Here is a 19144-nt window from a genome sequence, read left to right as displayed (position 1 = left end):
GAACTTGATGATCATCCTTTCTATCATGCAACGTTTCATAAATTTTGGGCATATTTTTCTCATGTCCTCAAGTATGTGAGCTCCTTGAATTTGGTGTATATTCTTCACTTTATTCTTTCTAAAGGCATTATTTTTTCATGTGCTCTCCTTCAAAACCCCAACACCTAATGTGATGAAATATTGGCCTTTTCCCAATGAATATTTTGTCTTTGGTTCACCTTCATCTAGTTGAATTTGTTAATTTACTTGAGAACTGGTCTTGAAAAATGAATGTTTGTATCCTTTCTTCCTTTTCTCTACCTTGGCCCTCTTCTTGTCTTCCCAAGATTTCTAGAAGGTTGTCTTATTCTTTTTTTGCTTATAGGTACTTTTCCTTCCTTATAGCTTCCTTCAAATCCTTAGGTTCGTCAAATTTAATTTTGTCATTATAACATGATGATAAACCACTCAAAAACCTTTATCTTTTGACCTTCTCATCCTGAATACAACCAACATACCTTAGTAGCTCAAGGAATTTCCTTTCATACTCCTCTATTTTCATGCTTCCTAGCTTGAATTCAAAGAACTTTTCCATTATCTTGTCATAGTATTACTCATACAACTATTTCTTCTAGAAATACCACTTGAAATACCTCCATGTGATCCTCTTCTCATCCAAGTGCTTGAATTATTTGATTTTATCCCACCACATGTATGATTTTCACTGTAGGTGATAAATCCCAATCTAGGCCTCCAAGTTGGATGAGTAGTTGTGCAACTTCAGATACTTCATCATCCCCTACAACCAAGCTTCAACTTTATCTCCCTTCTTATGGTAACCATTAGAGATAGGAGGATTAATATCCATAAGCTCTCCTTGCAAGTCATTCAATGCAAATCTCCTTCTTTGATATTTGACTAGTGATATACTTGGGAAACTTCTAGTATCCCCCCTTTTGATTTAAGAGTTTTGTTCCTCTAACTACCTTAAATCATGTCCCTTATCTTTTTCCCTTTTATATGTTTTATTCTTTGCAAAATATAAGTATTAATATGGTGTTGATCATTTTTTGCCTTGATCAACGTTTCACTAGGATCCTTATAGATAAGCACCTCCATTTTGAGATTCATTATAGTCACTACCAGTTCTCTATTCTCTTGCCTACCTCTTCCATGTCCATTTTATTATATTTCAATTGTACACATACTGACATTTATTCCCATGACTTCCTCTTCATGGTTGTAGGAACCTTGAGCATCTTTTGTACTCCTAGTCCTTATGTTGAATATGCTTTTATATGCCACTATAAGCTTTCTTTTGATTTCCCATGAAAATGTATGGCACAATTCAAAATTTCTAGCTGATATATTTCTTTCTCTCTTCAATCATTTTCCATTAACTATTCACTTTTCCAAATCTAGGCTCTAGGATGAAAGTTATGGCTTGCTGAGGTTTGGCCTATTTTTCTAATTTCCTCTTTCTACAACATCTTCCTCCTAATTTTTGGCAGTTTGTATATATCTAATTCAATGGGCATGGTCTATTATCCAAGATCATTCTATTGCCTACTTTTGTGTCCCAATTTGAGTTCTAGTTAGGGTGTTGTGTCTCTTATAATGAAATTTGTGCTTGAATTCCCCCTTCACTGCTTTAGGTGTAACTTCCTCATACTATATTTCTTTTGCATTTGCAGTATCTTGTTGGGAATCTCTATAGTTTATGAAATTTGCAATGTATATAAACATTATTTAGGACCACAAAATTATGCTACAAATTTATGACCTAGAAAACTAGTAAATATTCTAAGAAATTGTTGAGTTTTTCTACTGGTGTGGCACTAAGAAATGGGGTTAATCCCCTCTACAAATATCCTCCATAATGGTTTGTATGTATAAAAAATATCTCTATACACACAATTACCAAATGGAAAGTATGATTATATATACCCTTTAGTCACCATTGGATAGAAACCTGGCACGCATACCTTTCCTCAAACACTTGGCACCCATGAAACTTACTCTACACCCACTTTATCTCCCCTTTGGCCCCACCTGAGTCCCATGGTTGACTTGAAACATTCTTAATCTTTGTTGAAATGGTAGGGTCACACTTTATCTACCACCCATCCATGTGGCACCCTTTACTGACTACAACAACAATGTGAGGTATATTCCCACATTTTTCCCTAAGCACATGACTTGCACACCCACAAGATCTAATGGTTTATTTTTGGTGCAAATAAATGGTTCAAATCCCACACCAATATTAGACATGCTTGACCACTTAACATTAGAATTACCTCCAATAGACCTAATGACCACAACTAACTTGATCTAATGGGGGTGATCTACATCAAGCTTATATGTGGCCTTGTATTAACAAAAAGTTGACCTTTTATGGATTCAGTAGCAAAGTGTTGTCATGATCTAATGGTACACATTGGATATTGGAATACAAAGTGCATGCCAATTTATTACAACTTACATTTCCAATATATTTAACAATATATATTAATCGTACATCAACAATCGGGATCTCATCTCAGAAATGAACTTGATTTTAATTTAACCTACACAATCAAGTCTGATAGTTCTAACTATCATCATTGATGTTTTATCCAATGGTTGTGAAAATATATCAAATGTTTATTTATTGCATGTTTTTTTGATGGATCCAATGATCCGAGGGAACTTCATTAAATCATGCTGAAGTAAATTGGATCAGACAATGTGAGGAGATTTAGAAAGAAACAATCTATGGTACAATTTGGTCTTGACACCAATCCCACCACTTGTCCACACCACATGTTAAATTCAACTAACACTTGGCATTACCAATTCATTATTAATCTCAACATTAAAAATTTCCAATTTTCTAATGATGATCATTTTCCAAAATTTATGTCTGTATGAAATTTGTAGCTTTTCTTCCATTATTATCCCATTCTTTCATTGAATCCTAGCCTATAATCATCAATTTAACTCATATATTTATCATTCTAAGCAAATTTTCTCCTCTTTTTGAAACTATTCTTCCATGGTCAACTCTACACTTTCCAATATGGTCCTAATAATATCACTCCTATAGTGATGTGTTTTTAAAATGTATGATTTCAACTACTCATATTCCACTTGAATCTGATCATTCCCCATATCTAGTCATATTTTTGAAAGTTTCTGCATTTTCTCTCCTCGAAGAATTATGTCAAATAGTTAGGAGGAAGCTTGTAACTTTCCCCTATAACACATTTAAGGATTGACGTATTATTCTTGTGTAGAGTATTATAGGTGACTTTTCTGGTTTGAAAAATCATGCATATAGAATGTAGGAGAATATTCAATAAAAAACATGTAAAAATTTAAATTTTTAGAGAATATCATCAATTTAATGATATATATGTAAAAAATAAGTGAATTTTTAATTAAATAGAAAATATTTCTTTTAGGAAATGTCCAAAAAATAGTTAATTTGCAATTTCACCACTAAATTCCTTATTTTCATTTGTGAGTGGATTTTGGTCCATGCAGCTCGAGTGTTGTAACCTTCACTCTGATACCACTTTTTAATGCCTTTAGTGACACACTAGGGTGAATTACTAACTTTGCACCAATAAGTGTCAAAATTTATCTTTTAAGTTTGGATAATATACATCTAATACCATAAAATGCAATGCCCAATAGGGCTCCACTATCAACTAGAATGTTAAATTTATGCATCAGCATATATTTCTAATGCATACTACCATGTAATACACACATGCACATAACCATAAAATAATGATACACGTATATAGTTTCTTTAATCATGGATAACATGTGTAAATACATGAATTAAACATGGTAGAAAAATAAAAACATTATATGAAACACTTGTATTTTTAAAGGAACTATCAATCGCCTGTAGACCTTAGACATTCCAATTAGCAATATACCACAATGTCCTAATACTCTTAGCAATGAGTCACCCTTGAGCTAGGGCTATGGCACTACTAAAGTAAAAGGTTCTCTAAATCCAACAAAGGTCTGCATATCACACCAACAAGGAAAAATTCCAAGGTACCAAACTCCAACAACCTCCAACCTATAGTCCCTCATCCCCCATTAGCTTAATCAACCGAAGGTAGTGCACCTCCTTCTCTACTCCTATAGTCCCTTAAATAATGCCATACCCTTCTAGGTGTTCAGCATAAAATTTCCAAGAGTCTCATATCCGTATGGCTCTGGGAGTTTCAACTACCCCTAGGAGTCTTTAGGCACACTCTAAACCTTACACCAAGGAAATTTATCCTTATATTTCTCCATCGAAGGCTCCAACCTAATCCAAGGAAACCCAAGGATAATTTCAACCTAGATCCACCTACGATCAACAAGGTACATATCATCAATACCCATCTCTCCTACCATGGTAAAAACTAAATAAGAATAATGGAAATGGCAAGAAGCATGCTCAGTGGTGCCGGGTTAGGACAGGAATTTTGGGCAGAGGTGATGGATACTACATGTTACCTGGTCAACAAGTCACCTTCATCAGCGTTGGAGGATAAGACTCCACAAGAGGTATGGACTGGTAAGAAACCCTCTCTTTCACATCTGAGGGTATTTGGATGTGATGCATATGTACATGTTTCAAAGGAGAAACAAACCAAGTTGGATAGTAAATCTGAAAAGTGCATCTTTATTGGGTATAAGGATGGTTTAAAGGGTTATGAGCTTTGGAACCCGGTCACACGGAAGGTTGTGTACAACAAAGATGTGGTTTTTAGAGAGGTAAAAGATGTTATTAAACATGAAGTCCAACCAAAGGAATCTGAGAAGATAGAGTTTGAGCTAAAGGAGGAAGAATCAGACTCTACAGCAGAGGAGGAATCAGAAGATGAAGAGCCACAAACTCCGGGTGTGAGAAGATCAGTTTGAGAAAGAAGGCAGCCAAAAAGGTATAGTCCACCTGATATTTGTTCAAATTTTGATTTGTATGTTACTAATGATGATCCCAAAACTGTGAAGGAGGCAATAGATTCAAAGGATTGAAAACTCTGGAAAGAGGCCATGATTGATGAAATGGCATCTTTGCACAAAAATGAGGCTTGGGATCTGGTGGAGTTGTCTGCTGGAAGGAAACCCATTGGCAGCAAATGGGTGTTCAAAAAGAAGACAAATGCAGAAGGAAAAGTGGAGAAATACAAAGCTCGGTTGGTAGCAAAAGGTTATTCCCAATTGTCGGGAATTGATTTTGGTGGTATTTTTTATCCTGTTGCCAAGGTAACTTCTATTAGATTACTTTTATCTGTTGTTGCTACTTTTTATTTTGAGGTAGAACAGATGGATGTGAAGACAACATTTCTCCACGGGGATCTGGAAGAGGAAATATACATTAAAAAAACCTGAAGGCTTTGCAGTGAAGGGTAAGAAAGAACTAGTATGCAAGTTAAAGAAGTCTCTGTATGGGTTAAAACAGTCACCAAGGATGTGGTATCAGAAAGTTGATACATTTATACGGGGATTTGGATTCACCATAAGTAAAGCAGATCACTGTGTATATTTTAAATTAAATCGTGACCATGTTATTTATCTGGTCTTGTATGTGGATGATATGTTGGTAGTTGGAAATGACAAAGAAATTATATAGGATTTGAAGACCCAATTGTCCTCCAAATTCGACATGAAAGATCTTGGTGTTGCAAACTATATTTTGGGCATGGAAATTAAAAGAGATCAGGAAAAGAGGAAGCTCTAGTTAAACTAGAGAAAGTATGTCGAGACAATACTACAGAGGTTTAATATGCAGGATAGTAAACCGGTGAAGGTTCCTATTCCTATAGGTGTGAGGTTATCTGCTGAACAGTGTCCCAAGACACAAGAAGAGGAAGACGACATGTCCCATGTTCCATATGCAAGTGCAGTCAGTAGCTTGATGTATGCAATGGTCTGTACTAGAGCAAACATTGCACATGCAGTGGGAGTATTGAGCAGGTTATGTCAAAACCAGGGAAGGAGCACTAGACAGCTGTGAAGCGGGTTTTCAGGTATTTGCATAGCACTAGTGATTATGGTTTGTGCTACCAAGGAAGATCAGGATTGGACAAAATGTTGGATATTCATGGCTTTGTTGATGTAGACTAGATTGGAGATCTGGATCAAAGAAGATCTACAAGTGGGTATGTGTTTAACCTATTTGTATGTGCAGTCAGTTGGATGAGTAAGAAACAGTCTGTAGTGGCACTATCAACTACAGAGGCAAAATACATGGCAGCTACTCATGCAAGCAAGGAAGCAGTTTGGTTGCAGAGATTGTGTTCAAGTATGGGGTTAGTACAGGGAGCTATAAGGATAGACTGTGATAGCCAAAGTGAAATTTTCTTGGCAAAGAACCCCGCATATCATTTAAAGACAAAACACATTGATGTTCAGTATCACTTTATGAGGGACATGATAGAAGACAAAAAGGTGTTTCTGGTAAAGGTGGACACTTTGAAGAATACTACAGATGTATTGACAAAATCTATGAGCTCTGAGAAGTTATCTTGGTGTAGAGAGACAATGGGTGTTTCAGGGCCGGAAAAATGACTAAGCTCTCTTGTGGCCCCCTTGTGGAAAGAAAACAACAAGTGGGAGAATGTTGGGTTGTGTTATATTCTTTCCACAACTAGCCCACGTAGTTAATCGAGGGGTTAGAGAGGGGGCAGAGCCCCCCTTCGTTGTGCCGATTGTGTAGCGGGGGGGGTCACAGGGGGTTTGAGGTGTACCTATAACCCCACTTTATGGGGTCTAGGGCAGCGCCCCAGAAAATTTTGGTTTTGGACCCTATGTTAGGTTGGGTAGACCCACCTATGGTTTTATGCATGATATTTGCACATTTTTTTTGGATGCAATGGTTTTCGGTCCATGGTATTGGACGCGATGGTTTTTGGTCCATGGTATTGGATGCTTCGGCGTGTATAAATATGTCTTATAACATTGAAAGGAACATAATGAAAATCAAGCTGGTAATCCCGGTTTTGGGATCCAGGGGAAAATCTCTGTGTATATATGTTTTATGTGTTATTCTCTCACATTGTTTATTTTTTGTGTTTTAGAATTCGTATGCAAGTAATTTTTGTACGGGGTTAAAACCTACAAAGAAGAGTAGGAGGGTGGAAGAGAGTAATAATAAGAGGAATATGGGGACATTGAAGAGAAGAAAAAGAAGAAAGAGTGTTTTCAAAATAAGGGGATGAGAAGAAGAAGATAAGAATAATGAAGGAGGATGAGGAGACAAAGTGGAAGAGGAAGGAATGCTTTGCGAAAAAAGTGGAAGAGGAAGAAGGAGGGGAAGAGGGAGAGGAGGAAATAGTGGTAGAAGAAGAAGAGGAAGATAGAAAGAAGAAGAGGAGGATAAAAGAGAAGTTGAAAAACAAGATGAAAAGGAGGGGAAAGAAAAAGAATAATGGAGGGGAAATAAAAAGTGAAAGAGGAAGGAGGATTTGGGGAAAAGAGGAAGAGTAATAAATGGAAGACAATGAGGATGGAGGAGAAGTGTAAAAAACTAAGAGGAGAAGAATACAATGACAAAAACTGAGTCTAAAGAAGAGACAAATTAAAAGAGGAAGGAGGCTTTAAGAAAAATGAGGAAGAGGAGGGAAGAATAAGAGTAAGAAATAGAAGAAAAGGAAGACGAGTAAGATATAGTCCCGCTTCCCTAAACCCATACATTGCTACACATTTTTTTAAGTAATTATAATTTTTTATTAGTAAAAACCCTATTCCAATTCAAATATTCCCCTTTATTACCCTACCCCTAATACTCATATATTTTTAGTTATTTTCCTAAAATCCTAAACATTACCTCAAATACCATTCTACCAATGAATCTAAAACTCCCCCTCCCCCCATAAAAAATACATGGTAAACTACACAAATTAGAATAAAAATCAAGATAAAAACTAAAAAATAGTGGGATATTGTTACTTTGACCTAATGGGGACCCAATAAATCTCTACTATGCCTAGATGCTCTCCATAACCTTAACGCAACAATTCTCCACTGGATCTATACAAGAAAATATGAAATGAACTATAAGTGAGTTGAAAGTCACTTAAATCCAAAATGTTGGGACAAAAATGAAAAACTTAATCAAGCATCAGTTTCTTCTTGCATTTTTTATGCCACAAAATGCAATGAAAAAGGAAATCTGCATAAAATTATGTACAATGTACAAATGAACATGTGTGACAATTCTGTCAAATTCCACCTATAACAATTCAAAATAGCTTATTATGTTCGTATATACCTTGCAAGTGATTTTATATATTATATAATGATAAATTTGTCTATTAAACAAGATAATTTAGCTATTGAAACAAATATTCTTGAGCAACATATATATGTGACCCATTGAAGTGGATCCATTTGAGTAAGATATGCCTAATATATTTAAAAAGCCATACCTATTGAAAGAATCAACATGAAAATATATATAGTGGCATAAATATATTCATATATATATCTAGGAGCATAAGGCATAATTAATTCAAAGCATATTTAGATAGATTTTATATTTGAAAAGTCTTATCTTCAAGAGTAATAAAGCCTTGAAGAATGCACCATTTCTTTCTCTCTACCATTTCTTTTCTAAGTTTTTATTTTTCTTTTCAAAATTATATTTAGTGATATAGATGGAATGTACAAGTAGTTAGGATTGGAAATATAGGGTAGATCCTCCAAGTTAACCCTATTAACCCTGGAATATCTTTGTGATCATCTAGATTTAAAATCCAACACAATCATTAACACACAAAAATGAAAAAACAAAACAATCATAAGTTTCAACAAAAGGATGATATAGACCAAGCTTCTAACATCCAAATTCACAAACATAATGTAGAATCAAAATTTCAACAAGAGTGGTTAGAAGTAAAAGAAAAATTAAACTGCTAAATGAAGAAATATAAAAAAGATGAAAATAGGATGCAAAAAGTAGCCAATATTTGGAAGCCAAATTTAATATTATATATCTAGGCATACTACCCTAATAGACTCCATTATTGACTTCATAATTAAGGATATTGAGGAGTCAATTTTCTCCTCAACATTCTCAAACAGGTTCTCATGGGAAATTTTATGTTGTCAACCACATAAGTTCACCTAGTGAAAGGGCACAATTAGACATCTATGTGTTGAAAATCCCTTCTACAATCTTACGAAGAAAATATTCATTAATATGAAGGAAAATGATCAACACAAATAATAAGGGGAATAGTCCACTAAGTACATTTGGTATAAGCCCTAAAATAGCTTTGAGTCATTGTGGATAACCTACAAGTCACCATGAGATACCTATTCCACATCAATTTGTTAACATTATATGAGATAACCATAGACCTTGAAACCATGAGAATACAAATTACAACATCTAACCCATAAGCTTTGAGAAAACCATGGATGGAGAGAATATCCCAAACCATGCATGACTTATAGTAGTCACTTATTAAGATATCATGATAGCTTACAATGCTAGAAAGTGAAGCTTTTGCATGACCAAAATTGTTATAGTTATTAAATATTCCAAAGAATCGTGGCTTTCCAAGTTTGTAACATAGCCTTATAACTTTTACAATTTTGGCCTTCTAACTTCTATCGTATCTAGCCTTTCAATATTAAATATTCTATATTATCCTCTCAATGGATAATAATGATATATTTCTTCAAATTAAGTATTTGATATTTCTCAAATTATCTTCCTTTCCACATGAAATCCTCTAACTAAAGTATTTGTATTCTTAAGGTTTCAAGGTAAGCAAATTTCCATGATTAGGGAAACATCTTAGTTTGTTTACATTCTAGTTTAGGGTTATGGATTTGGGAATTTATTTTTTGTTAGTTTTATGAAATAAATCTAGTTGATGGTTGATATCTAATCCATTTTCGTTAATCTAGTGTATCCATTAAAACTAATTCAATCTCCATATCTATTTATTTTGAAGGGAAGTATACATATAACCTTCATTTTCATTCTCGTCATCGTTCTCAATCCGTTGCCACAAGGTCCACCATTAGGTGTAATTTTTACACGTGAAATTTTTATTATACCATGGCTATCACACTAACAAATATCTAACTATGGAAAACATTCTTACTTATTTAGGTGAATTGTAAACCAACCATTATGGCTAGAAAATCCTTTGTTTAACTAGTGAGGCATCATAAAGTAGACAAGAAACATCATCCAAACTCATGATATCTAGATGTGTAATCATTGATTTTTAAAATTAAATATTTTCACATCTTCTAAATTCTTCACTTCATGATGGCTTTAACCAATTTAATAACTGTGCAAATCCTAAGTGATTGAATTTCATTCCTTTTTACATCATGATGATGGGACTAGATATACCACCCTCATTATTTTCATATTGTATGGTCATAGTGGGAGTCAATACAATTCACTCATATAGTGATGATGACATATACATTATGGCCAAGAAAACTCTTATCAAGTAACAAAGGGACCAGTTCTTCGTAAATTCACAAGTGATTACTTAAGGTGTCTAATTGGTATGGTTGTTATCTTGAATGATGAAGACATTATCCCATTCATATATGAAAGAGGTATGAATTCTATGATTCATGCTTGTGGTCTTAAATGTAAATAATGAACAAACCAATTCTTCGAGATTTCACAAGCAATTAATCATTACATACCTTAGTTAAAATGGTGAGTAGAAGATTCAACTTACCATCCTAACTATAAGAAATAAGATTAGGTTTGTATACCTTATAGTTATTGTACTTTGAAAATGAAATAGAAATGTAACTTTTTCTCCTTGCTTGTGGTCACAAGGTCAAATAGTGAAGAGGAAAATGCATTCACCCTTCACAAATTAGCAGGCGTGGTGAGAATTATAAATATCTCATTGTGGGTCAAGAGGTGATGGAATATTCCTTAGATCAAACCCAACCTTCAATATTTTTATTCCAATGGATAACAAATGGTTCAAATCACCACCCAAATTGTGATTAGTAACAACCCATTTAATAATACTTTATACTTTCACCTTTTAAAATTAATGTAACATTAACCAATTCAATTCATGTCCATGAGCTTGAAGGAGAAGGGATTTTCCTTGATCCAGGTGGATATTGGTGGTCACCTGCCTATTCTAATTGGACCTTCAACTGTAGGTTTTAACCTTGTACAGAAATTATCTACATTTGGTATCGGATTTTTTTCGGCTTCAAGGGGATGACTTTTCTTCTGAGGGGTTTTTCTCAGGCATGTGGTAGACCCTTTTTAGTGGGAGATCTGTGGGATCGATTATTGCGGTAAAATAAGATGGTGAGGAGTGGAAAGATAGAAATTGATAAATTTAATGGTCGGAGTTTTGAGTTGTGGAAACTCAAGATGGAGGATCTATTGGTGGATAAAGATTAGTGGATCATGGTAGATATGGGTACTAAACCAACGGCAATGTTAGATGAATATTGGATGAAGTTGGATCGAAAAGAAAATAGCACAATATGATTGTGTATCTCAGATTCAGTATTGTTGAATGTATCAGGGGAAGCTACGATGAAGGCTTTGTGGGACAAGTTAGGGACTTTGTCCCAATCTAAGTCATTGGTGAACAAATTGTTCCTACAGAAAAAGTTGTATAACCTGAGGATGAGGATGAAGACTCGGTGGAAAGATCATCTGAACGCTTTTTACATTGTCATAAGCCAATTGTTATTTGCCGATATTAAAAGTTCAAATGAAGATAAGTGCATCAGTTTGTTGTGTTCTCTGCCAGATTCGTGGGATAGTCTAGTTGTTTCAATAGGTAGCAATACAACTACCTTTAAGTTTGATAAAATATTCTCATCCTTTCTGTCGAAGGAGATGAGATAAAAAAATATGGAGGGTTAGAATGGATATGCCTTTTTTGTATGAGGACGGTCCCAGAATAGAAACAAAAATAAGTCCTCGAGTGGGAAATCTAAATCTCCATGAAAACCTATAAAGGTGTGCTGGAAATGTCAAAAGTAAGGGAACTTCAAAAAGGAAAGGGATCTGATGATGCTCCTTCTATAGAGGTGAAAACCACCTCATATGAAGGTGGGGATGTGTACTTGGCTTCTTCTTCAAGTACACATGTAGATCATGAGGCATGGTTGTTTGAATCAAGTGCATCCTTTCACTTCACTCCCCATAGGTAGCACTGGTATTGGTGCGAGTATTTTTATTGATGGGTGCAATAGTTCTATGGTTCCTGAAAGTGGAGTAGAAAATCTAGTGGTCTCTATAGAAAATACCATGCTATGGCATCAAAGGCTTGGAAATATTAGAGAGAAGGTCCTTCGAATACTTCATGGTAATGGTATGGTAGAAGGCATGTATACTTTCTCTTTGGATTTCAATTTCTTTGAACATTGTGTATATGGGAAGCAAAATCGTGTGAGTTTCCACTTTGGTGCTAAGAGGGTGAAAGGGATATTAGAGCTTGTACACAGTGATGTGTTTAAACCTGTGTCAGTTCCATAATTGGGTAAGTTTGTGTACTATGTATATTTATAGATGACTTCTCATGGAATACATGGATATATTTCCTTAGCAAGAAATCTAAAGTCTTTAACAGGTTTAAAGAATTTAAGGCTCTGATGGAAAAACATACAAAGAAGAACATAGAGGTGATGAGGACAGATAATGGTGGAGAGTTCTGCAAGAAGGAATTTGAAGAGTTATGTAAGAAGTGTGGTATAGAACGGTAGAAGAATACTCCATACACACCTCAGAAAAATGGATTTGCAAAAAGAATGAACAAGCCGTTGATGGAAAAGGCAAGAAGCATGCTCAATGGTGTCGGGTTAGGACAAGAATTCTGGGCAGAGGCGATGGAGACTACATGTTACCTGGTTAATAGATCACCTTCATCAACATTAGAAGATAAGACTCCACATGAGGTATGGACTAGTAAGAAACCATCTCTTTCACATCTTAGGGTATTTGGTTGTGATGCATATGTACATGTTCCAAAGGAGAAAAGAACCAAGTTGGATAGTAAATCTAAAAGGTGCATCTTTATTGGGTATAAGGATGGCTTAAAAGGTTATAAGTTTTGGAACCTGGAAACAAGGAAGGTTGTGTACAATCGACATGTGGGTTTAAGAGAGGTGAAATATTTTATTAAACATGAAGTCCTACCAAAGGAACCTAAGAAGATAGATTTTGAGCTAAAGGAGGAGGAATTAGACTCTACATCATAATAGGAATCAGAAGATGAAGAGACACAAACTCCAACTGTGAGAAGATTAGTTCAAGAAATAAGGAAGACAGAAAGGTATCGTCCATCTACTTTCTGTTCAATTTTTTCTTTATCTATTATTGATGATGATCCCAAAACTATGAGGGTGACAATAGATTCAGAGGATGGAAAACTTTGGAAAGAGGCCATGGTTAATGAAATGGCATCTTTGGACAAAATGAGGCTTCGGATCTGGTGGAGTTGTGAGCTGGAAGGAAACCCACTGGAAGCAAATGAGTGTTTAAGAAGAAGACAAATACCGAAGGAAAGGTGGCGAAATACAAAGCTCAATTGGTAGCAAAAGGTTATTCCCAGGTGTCGGGAATTGATTTTGGTGATATTTTTTCTCATGTTGCCAAGGTATCTTCTATTAGATTACTTTTGTCTGTTGTTGTTACTTTTGATTTTGAGATAGAACAGATGGATGTGAAGTAAAAAATTCTTCATGGGGATCTAGAACAAGAGATCTACATGAAGAAACCTGAAGGTTTTGCGGTGAAGGGAAAGAAATAACTGGTATGCAGGTTAAAAAAAGTCTTTGAATGGGTTTAAAAAGTCACCAAGGATGTGGTATCAAAAATTTGATACATATATATGGGGACTTGGCTTCACCATAAGCAAAATGGATCACTATGTGTATATTAAATTAATTCGTGATTGTGTTATTTACCTGGTCTTTTATGTGGATGATATGTTGCTGATTAGAAATGAAAAAGAAATTATCCAAGATTTGAAGACCCAATTGTCCTCCAAATTCGACATGAAGGATCTTGGTGGTGCAAACTATATTTTGGCCATGGAAATTAAATGAGATCAAGAAAAGAGGAAGCTCAGGTTAAACTAGAGGAAGTATGTCGAGAAAATATTGTAGAGGTTTAACATGCAAGATAGTAAACCGATGAAGTTTCCTATTCTTGTAGGTGTAAATTTATATGTTGAATAGTGTCCCAAGACATAAGAAGAGGAAGAGGACATGTCCCGTGTTCCATATTCAAGTGCAGTCGGCATTTTGATGTATGTAATGGTCTATACTAGACCAAAAATTGCCTATGTAGTGGGAGTATTGAGCAGGTTTATGTCAAAACCATGGAAGGAGCATTGGACAACAGTGAAGCGGGTTTTCAAGTATTTGCGTAGCACTAGTGATTATGATATGTGGCATCAAGGAAGACCCAGATTGGACAGATTTTTGGACATTCGTGGCTTTGTTGATGCAAACTAGGCTACAAATCTGGATCGGAGAAGATCTACAAGTGGATATGTGTTTAACCTATATAGAGGTGCAGTCAGTTGGATGAGAAAGAGACAGTCTGTAGTGGCACTTTAAAATTTAGAGGCATAATACATGGAAGCCACTCATGTAAGCAAGGAAGAATTTTGGTTGCAAATATTGTGTTCAAGTATGGGGTTAGTACATCGAGCTATAAGTATAGACTATGACAACCAAAGTGAAATTTTCTTAGCAAAGAACCCTGCTTATTGTTAGCACCCCATGATTTCATTTTAGGCTAAAGGAAAAGGATCACAGAGATAACCATAAACCTCTTTTTGTTGACAAACTAGTCTTCTTCTACCTGAGGGGGCTCCCTCACTGAGCAAACTCAGAGATTAAAACTTTGAAACACAATCTTAAGCAGAGACTAGATCTGAAAAGTGTTTAATTTTTTGGTTTGGGGGTGGTAGTGGATTCTAAGAAAATTAATGCATTTGATCATGACCTCCCTGGTCCATCATACCTATGCATTTCCAAACTAGTTTCATATACAGAGGCTTGGCTAGTACAGTTTCGAAATGAGAAAACAATTTGTAGTATAGTGGAATATGAACATCAAGACACACATCTACAATGGTAGAAAAAATCACATTTCATTACTGTAACACGGATGAATGAATATCAAGAGGAAAAAGACAAATCATTCAAAGGTATAAACATTCCATTTAAAATTGAAATATTTCGGTGCAGCTAGACAAGAGCATGTGAAATGAATTCAAGCATAATTGTTCCATACACCTTTAAAGCAGATTAAGAAGATAACATAAAGAATATTACACATAAACTAAATAACAACAATTTCAAAGCATTCATACCACAAATATCTCTACAATATAACTATAATCTCTTTAGCATCAAAGCATATTCATTAATACAGATCACAACACGTTGACTAAGTAGTGACTAGGAATCAAATGTGTGGGTTCTTTTTCCTCACAAAATTGACACGTGGATGGCTGTTGAAGATCTGAGTCGGTTGCCACATATACTCCATGTTCATAGCTTCAAACCCTAATAAGTGGCTTCATCCCAATATGTGTGCAAGTGTATAAGCAGGGCATGCACAGTAGTTGTGCAGCGACTGCGTAGTGCAGTTTTCAAAAATATATCTTAAATTCCTTCCCATCTTAACAAAACACCATCATGCTAGTATAAGTTGGTCCAAACATTAGAACCATACCATTATAATGACCAAAACAGCATCTGCAACTCGAATTTTGAAATAAAAACAAAATTTCAGACTTCATTCAAGGACCCTTTATCTCCTCTTCCTTTTGCTAGATGTCTTTCTAGTTGAAGCTTTGGTCTTTGAAGCTTGAGGTGTGAGGTCAATTTTCCCAGTGGGTAGTGGCAAGGTAGGTTTTTCTTCAGTTATAGCCTTAGATCTCAGCCTTGGAACTCTTCCAGGTGAAGGTGCTTTGGCTGCCTCCTTATACATCTTAACCAATCCCTATGCTTTGTCCAAACTCTTTTTCATGCTCCTCAGTTTTGCATTCAATATTAGATTCCTAACATAGATTTGTTTACATTGTCTCCTCACTAGAATGGACAATTTCACAAAGAGTTTGCCTCTGCTGAGAGCTCTAGATGCCTCATGTACCTCCTTGTCATAGTTCTTAAGAACATGTTGCACTGGCCTCTTATAGTTCTGATTCTCTAGCCTAAACCTCTTGACCTATTCTTGACTTTCCTCCAACTCTTCTAGGCATCTCCGATATTCTTTCCACTGATCAAAATTTGGCTTTCCACATTCTTGAGCTACCTTTTTCATATGTTGTACAAAACTAATTTTTGACTTGGATGCTCTAGCTGAGGGTCCACTGGATTCCACTATAATCTCCTTAGCCTATTCAGAAAATGAGACATGTTTACATTTTCTCTTAGCAACAGTTTTAGGAGGTGACTTTACCTTTTCAGCCACTGGTTGAGCTACTTCCTTCAAATCTTTGTTTTTCCTTTTCAGGAATGTTATTTTCATCTAATATTTTTAAAGGGATTCTTTCATCTTGGACATCTTAGGGTCTTCTTCCTCATATTGTATGGTGTCTTGTTCATATTGCATTGTATATTCTCCTTGTTCAAACTGGATTGGTTCATCCTACGTCACTTCCTATTATTTTTTGTCTTTTTTTTCTTCCTTTCTATCCTTAGAAACTTTAACAACTACTTGAGTGTCTGACCCCTCCACATTCTTCTTTGTGCTTGACCTAGTCCTAGGCCTCATCACAAACTCTTCATTCTTAATTGTCTCTTCTACCTTTACCTAAAACTTGGTGGTATGGGATGATTCCACCCGAACCTTGGTTTCTAAAGTTTTCTCTTTGCCTTTAAAAACCTTCTTCTTACCATGTTTGCCAAGTTTACCATTGAACCTTTGTTGGGTTTCTCATATTTTTCTTCAATTATCTTAGCCTCTTTAACTAAGTGAGTGACCTTCTTCTCTTGTATTTCATGAACTTCTTCCTCCCCACAAATCTTTACTGATGAATATTATGTATGTGGCAGTAAACCAATGCTAGACAAGAAATCAGACCAGTAAATATTCCTCCTATCAACTGCAAACTTGACCAATATTTTTATGAGGGAGAAATGAAAAATACTGGACATATGATTATTTTTTTGCATCTGAGCTTTGGTTTTCATCCTTTCCAAAAATTTTAATAAGAAAAATGGCAAGTTCATAGGTTTCTTGTATGTGAAATTCCATATAAGTCTCAAATGATACTGGTATACCTTGTTGAATCTACCCTCACACGTGAAATACCTCTAGATAAATTTTAACAGCTCACTATAATAGTCTTAAAGGTAGATGGTAGGAAACATTGTAATAAAAATTATCACTGAACTCAAGCTTGACAAACTGTTTAAAGGCTGAGATGTCAAGTTCATCTCCTTTGAACCATTTTTCACATGTTGTGGGGAGACTTGTAGCATCTGCAATAAATTTTTCTATAACAATGATCTCCAAATTCCCTAACTTGACCTTGTTATCATGGAGGTTAAAGGAAAAAATGCTAGCCAGTCTGGTATTATGACCCTCCTTCTGGACTTTCTGACATAATGGAATGCAACCAACTTTCTCAAAAGCAACAATAATGGCTAGGGAATAATTTATGAGGTTTAAGGTGTTGGTTTCAACACGTACTATATTCCATCCCCTTTTGTTGGTAGTGGGAGCCATTAACCCTAATACCTAGTAGGCTCGACTCAAACTTTATGAAATATTACGTGTACAAGTCAGAGAGTGCAAGACTCAACAAGTGTGACTGTGTACACTTAACGAAATAGGTGTATGAAACAGTGATGATAGAGCATGCTTTGAATGTTGAAAGTGAGTAAGCATACACTTTATTTCCCTTTAAAATTTACCCTAACCTTCCAGTATTTCATGATGGTTACCTTTCCTCATCAACAAGACACGACTTTAAATTAGAAATTGGCTGTGCCTGTGATTGACAAGAAAGGTATGCGTAGCAGATTTTTTCAAAGAGGGAACAATAAGACCTATAATGTTCTTAATCAGGTTGTTGAGCAACAAATTCACAAACTAAGCAACTAAATCCTACCTCCCACAATGTTAAGACTGATCTATGTGAGGTCTGGTAGCTTCAGGTAGTGTAGCACCCTGTGTAGCGACAACGCAAAAAAATTTATGAAACTCTTTGCTATATGTCTTCAACGTGTGACAAATTTGTTAGACCTCCTGCATGACGAACCAATTCATTCGCCTGTGATCAGAAACAATCAAAATTGCGGCCTCTTGGAAAGATTTGAAAATTATTCAAAATTTGTGATGACGTAATTAAACCTATTGCTTAATTAGCGCTCCACCTAAAAAATAATCATATTTAAATTTTGGGAGCGTGATAGGATCTGGGAGAATGATGTGGGTATGATGACCAAGCTTATATATGGCGTATTCGGGTGAATTTAAATCATCATAGGAAATGATGTTTTAGTAGGGGAATTTAGGCCTAGGATTAAAAGGGACTTAGGATTGGGGTAAAGGGGATTTATGCCTAAATAGGAATAAGGGGGGCGGGAACTGAGCTTTGCTACCATCAATGGCGATCGCTCCTCTTCAGATTGCAGGGACTCTCTCCCTGGCTCACAATTGATTGCTCGGAGGCGACAGCAAGCCGGCAGGCGCTCCCTCTTTCCGGGGAATAGAACCACATCAGGAAGAGGTAACATCTAGTTTTATTCATATACAAGTTGGGGTTTTATGGCTTAAGCCACACTTTCTTGCTCTAGATATTCTCGGTGGGGGTTCTGTCCTCCTGTTACCTGTGCCTGAGCGTTTATCACGACTTCTCCTACCACTGCTCGGTTGGACGGTGGCTTGGGCACAAAGAAAGCCGAGTTTTGCTGCCGACATACCATTTCCTATCCTGCATCTGCCTCCCCCTGTCATCTGTTTTTCCAACAGGATGTTGCACGAGTGGTTTTGGGAGCTGGGTCTTTATACACCTGGGTTCCAATCTACTCTGGTTATTTCCTATGCGTGGGAAAGGGTACTAACTACAGAGGGGCACATTTTTCCTGGAGCTATGAAAGAGCACACAAATAATGACCCTAATGAGCCAATTCTGGAAGTAGCAGGAAGTGGAAAATATACAAATATCTGGGATGTAGT

This window comes from Pinus tabuliformis, chromosome X (assembly GCF_031772625.1).
Source record: "Pinus tabuliformis cultivar Carrire ecotype Pingquan chromosome X, CPIR1, whole genome shotgun sequence".
Lineage (NCBI taxonomy): Eukaryota > Viridiplantae > Streptophyta > Pinopsida > Pinales > Pinaceae > Pinus > Pinus tabuliformis.
Note: the sequence above shows the minus strand (reverse complement) of the source record.